The following is a 6,000-nucleotide window of genomic DNA, read 5'->3' as shown; positions in this document are numbered from 1 at the left end:
CATGGATATGATATCCTGCACAAATACCTAAGTAATACATGTCATTGAATGCCTATGCCGTTACCAATATGTGGGTAGGACCACTAGACCACTGTATGTCAGAATCAGAGAATAAATTAACGATATTAAAAGGATTTTATTAAGCACAATCTATTAGACACTTCAGAGAAGTCCAACATAGAGACCCCCTCGGTCATGACTTTTTACGGCATTGATATAATAAAAGGACAGTGGATGGGTGACAACAATAGGATCAAGTTTAGCAGAATGAAACGAAGTGGATATTCTTGCTAAACTCCCTCCAACCAGGAAGCCTGAATTTAGACATTGACCTTAATTGCTTCATCACAAACGATTGATGTCAGACATAACTCCTTTATTCCCTCTCATTTTTCAGGTTCGTTTTTAAAACTTTTTTTAAATCTCAATTTTTCACCTACATTTTGGACGCATTATTCAATATGCACAATACACACACCTCCTTTCCTTCACTAGTTGTAACATTTGGTTCACTACGCCGACTGCCTAAGACCCCTTTCCTCATGCAACAGGAGGAGAGACAAGATGTCAGCCTCCTCCTGGGACTCTGCTGCCCGCCAAAGACGCCCTGTCACATGTCCCCCCAGCTTTTATGAGCAATCCCAGGATACACTGCAAGAGTGCCCTCCCATTGGGACTCTTACAAAAGCCAATGTGTCACTGGCTAGGTTTCTTCCACTGTCTAACAGGCTCCACTATTGGATGCAGTGGGAACACTCCCTTATGCCCCGTAAACACGTGCAGATTATCTGAAGACTTTTGTCTTCAGATTTACCTTTTCTATGTAGTGCAAGGGCCTGCCGGATTGCATACAAATTGAAAGTGTTTAGGTTTGACCTCATATTATATGGTTTTGGTAAGTCTACAGACAAAAGTCTTCAGATAATCTGCACGTGTGTACAGGGCATTAGACGCAGTGAATCACACCTGGGAACATGCAACAGGCAACCAAATAGATTAGGCTCCCCTGATAAGCAGATGGAGCATAAGATGATTTTAACCAGCACCTACCTAGGAGGGTGCTACAGGTAAAAGGATAGATTCCTGTTATTTAGGTCTGATGATAACCTATTAACCCTGAGACACTATAGTATTTGTAATGATTGGCAACAACAGAGAGCGGGTCACTGCATATAGTTTATTAGTATACCCAGCGGAGTACCAATATGGCCGCCGGACATGGGACCCAGGGTTGCTAGGATACCACACCTTATTTAACCACTTCAATAGAGGGCACTTTTACCCCCTTCCTGCCCAGGCCAGTTTTCAGCTTTTAGCGCTGTTGCATTTTGAATGACAATTGTGCGGTCATGCAACACTGTACCTAAACCAAATTTATGTCATTTTTCCCCACAGATAGAGCTTTCTTTTGGTGGTATTTGATCACCGCAAAGTTTTTTTATTTTTTGCTACACAAATGAAAAAAGACTGAAAAGTAAAAAAAAAAAAAGTTTTTTTTGTTTATGTTATAAAATTTTGTAAATAGATACGTTTTTTCCTGCACTGATGAGCACTGATGAGGCCGCACTGACAGGCACTGATGAGGAGACACTGATGGGGTGGCACTGATGGAGTAGCACTAATATGCAGAACTGATGGGCACTGATAGTGGGCACTGATATGTGGCACTGATAGGTAACACTGATATGCAGCATTGGTGGGCACTGATAGGCGTCACTGATGGGCACTGATAGGTGACACTGATGGGCACTGATAGGCAGCACTAATGGGTACTGATAGGCAGCACTGATGGGCATAAGTACAAGGACTAACAGCCACCTGTTTACATAGAGGAATTAAAATACAGCCACTGGTGAGGGGAGAGCTTTCTGTCACACAAAGGTGGAGCATGAGCGAAAATACTGGCACATCACACGAGTATTAGGGATCTTGTGATAGCACATTTTTTTGTTTACATGGTTTAAGTGATTCCTGTGCAATATCAAACCTAAGGACTTTGTTAGTAACAGGTGTGACCAGAAATGTGTTGACTGCCACAGAGAATGTCAGGCATGAATAAAGTGTAAAGAATAAGATTTATTTAAAAATAAGTGAATAACACAAATGTAAATGCTCTTCCAAACCAAGCATATACAGAAAACAGGATAAATGAATTGTATTCGTAACAGAGCCAGGGTCATGCAGGGACATCAAACAGAAGGAGCTGGGAACAAGACAGGACAGAGAGAGGGTAACAGAAGATGGAGTAAGCAGGTAGGAAGGGATCAGGCTGCAGGGTCAAGATCAGGGTCCAGGATCAGGATGCAGGGACACAGGAACACAGGTCAGGGGCATATGAAGACAACACCAAGGCAGTGAGGAAGAAGATGCACAGGGTTTAAATACACTTCCTACAACCAGCATCAGGTGATGACTGATTGCATGAGATGATGTCAGCTTACGGCTGCTGAGGGACACCTGCTGGTGAACATGAAACTGCAGCCTACAGATCTGGGAGCCACAGTGACACCAGCAGGTGAACCCTTTTCTGACAGTACCCCCCCCCCCCTCTAAGGAGCGACCTCCGGGCACTCAAACCAGCCATAGCTGATGGAGACCATGAAAGATACCCAGTTGCTGCATATGTCCAGAGGGAAAAAATCTTAGAGGCCAAAGGAGTTCTGGGTTCCAAATACACATGCCTTTCTGCCCGGATCCAACAATAAGCTAGGTGTCCCACTGCCTGGGTCTTGTGACTGGCTAGATACCCCACCACTGGGGTTAGGCAACTGGCTAGGTATCCTGTTGGCCAGATTCTTAGAGACATATTACATTTGATCCCGCAAGACAGTAGGCATCCCAAAGCTGGGGTACCATGGGTCATCCACAAACGTAACCCGGGGCCATATGACAACACCAGAATGTCTGGTTACAACTGTTTAGCTTGCCTGGTTTCCAGGACTTGTTCCGCACATCAACAGCAATTAAGGTTTCCCCAAGGTACTGGTTACTCAACATTGGATCCCTAATTCACCTGGAATTGTGGCAATCACATCCAGATCATGGCAAGGCACAAATGGTACTCTGCCACTCCCCCCCGAGCTCACCACTACCAAGGTCGTGAACGCAAATGTAGCTACCACATGTTAAGGCTATATCCAGACCACCAGGCTTTGGTGGCATCAGAGCATTATACTGTAAGTGGGACCCAATCGAGGCAACTGAAAAAAGAATCTCAGGCAAAACAGGTAACCCATACAAGGTAGACAAAGACTAAGAGGTGTCAGACCCAATGGCAGATGGAATTTTACCCTTTGCAGGATAATTCAGCTGAGTAGCAGGCATAGAGTCAATAAAAGCTAGCTGGGCAGTAGGCACAAAGTCAGTAGAACTCGGCTGGGTAGTAAGTACAGGATCATTAAAATCAGGCTGGCCATTGGTCAGGGGATCATCAGAGGCAGTTGTACATCAAGCACCGAATCATCAGGCTGGACAACAAGCATCGGATCAGCAGGCACCGGATCATCAGTCTGAACAGGAGGCACTGGATCATCAGGCTCGGCAACGGGCAGAGGAACATCAGGCTCGGCAGCGGGCAGAGGTACATCAGGCTCGGCATTGAGCAGAGGCACATCAGGGTGCACATGTTACTTTTTCACTGAGTCACTGTTATTGGTTTAAAGCATGTTACTGTAATTAATTTAATGTTTTCTTGTGTTTTTGCACCTGTTTTTGGTAAATGATCTATATGCAGCACGTATTTTATTAGGCTTTGTATATTATGGGCCATACAATATTGATTTAGTAACACTCTGGGATCTGCAATAGACACCCATCATAAGCCTTGCCACACCCACTACAATTTCCATTATACCTCAACATCTACCTAGGTAGTTGTTTAAGTGGAGGCAGCAGCTTGAATACATTTTTTCACCAATAAATCCATAGCGTGGATATACCCTCCTAATTTTTCCTGAACTTACACTGGACCCCCTCAGTCCTTATCCCCTTTGGTCCCAGTGTATCAGAGTCCCACAATCCCCGGCTGTCAGACACCAGGTTGCCAATTCACCGGTCCAGGGATTTGAAATCCCCAAGGCTTAATCTCCTATGCATACCTCTCATCGTGTACAGATAGGAGGCATTCTAATTGGTTAGTACCACCACATGGAATCCGCCTAGTCTGTCTTGTCAGCCCTGGAGGAGAGGGGAGAAAACAAGGAGGATTTTAAATCCCCGGTTAGGTAAAGCGACATCCCGGTGCCTGACAGCGGTCATACGTGGGACTCTGGTACAGCGGGAACAGGGGGGTGGAGAGGAGGTCCAGTGCAAGTTCACCTTACAGATTTTCTATAAAGGTGAACTTGCCTTTTAAAGTTTCAACTTTGCTAATAAAGCTTTTTAGCCTTGTCTGTAAGACGTTTGCCAACTGCACAGGCATTCTTGTCAGTCGTCTATGTCTATGATGCCTATGCAGAATATCACTTGCTGTTTTAAAAATAGAAATGACACTAAGGGCACTTTGATCAGCACAGTAGTAGTCTGTCCTAAATTCATCTACATTGTAAAAGAACTCACTGAATGTCAGAAAATTGCAGTTTATGAGTCAATCACCATAGTGTTAGCAGCTTGTAACTTGCTCTCCTGAAATGATCTGTTTGTTAAATAGAAGAACGGTGAGCAATGTTAATGATCTGGGTGCCATTTAATTATTTCAGAACAGCTTCATTGGTAAGGGGGAGGTAGGTGCGATGGGGGCAGGCGAGATTGTGATACATCCCAGGTGGACTTGTGCCCCCGGCAGCTTCCTCTTCCCCACAGCCTCAGTTATGCATTTGATAAAATAACAAGAAGACTGTTGGTAGAAATCAATACAAGTAAGCTAACAATTGCATAATGAATTAGATGCACTCACAAGGCATTTCATTATTTTCTAAAGCAGGTTGAAGCACCATGTTCCATATGCAATAGGTGGCAGCATTTGCTCACTTCAAAGCAAGACACATTAAAGATAAGTACATTCACTCCATTTAAAAGTTGGCCTAAAGCTGTACACTCTAACTGCGCCATATGGCTGAGTCTTTAACCTACAGAAGAATAATAGCAGAGGAAAATGTTTGTCATCTTAACATTAAAAATAAGTAAGACGGAATAGTGCATATACTATTGCAAAATATTATACAATTAAAGGGAAACAGATGTTGTAGAAAAACAATATTTGCTTGAATTCAAGTTGATTTCACAGTAAACAGAAATGTTTGCAAATGAAAAATAATTTTGCCCTTAGCAGATGTTTGTTTTTCTTTTTTCTTATCTTTTTAGGATGTACAATTTTAAAGTGTGAAAAAGATTCCTTATAAAAGTTTATGAACATGACTGCGAACAGGTCACAGATAAGACCTCTTGTAATGCTTGAGATTAATTTAATGCAAATGCTGCCACTGTAAAACCACTGGATAGCTGACCAGATGGTTTACTGGTTGTTGTCCAGTAAATCTTATTATGACAAGCAGATTGTGTAATTTAAAGGAAAAAGTTCCCTGAGAAAGATATACTTAAGGCAATGGTTTGAGCAGGCCTGTTGATGTGAATTGTGAACTGGTATGCATCCGTTTGATACCAGTGGAAGCAACACCACCATAATAACACCAAAATGCTGTCCTTATGTTAGGTTTCATAACACCATAATGTTTGTGCACTAGAGTATATGTGAATGGGGAACATGTATGAGCTGGCATTCCTACTACTGAGGCTTCAGCAAGGCAGTTGCTCCGATCTTAAAAGACATAGATCACTCTTGGGCACCTAGATTGAACTATTCTTCTTTTATTATTCTTTCTCTTTGTTTTTTTATGTCTTCCCCTTTGGTCTATGCTAAAAGGACATCCCATATTAACTAGTAATACCATTGCTGCAACTATACTTTATATTGCATATACCTAATTAGCCATAAACATGAGCTTTGAATGAGATCTGAGTCTAACATTTGGATCATTTGTTTTCTGAAAAGATCCATTGGTC

Source organism: Pelophylax lessonae (genome assembly GCF_965119305.1).
Source record: "Pelophylax lessonae genome assembly, chromosome: 3".
Classification (NCBI taxonomy): Eukaryota; Metazoa; Chordata; class Amphibia; order Anura; family Ranidae; genus Pelophylax; species Pelophylax lessonae.
The sequence above is the reverse complement of the archived record's forward strand: the minus strand, read 5'-3'. Positions refer to the sequence as shown.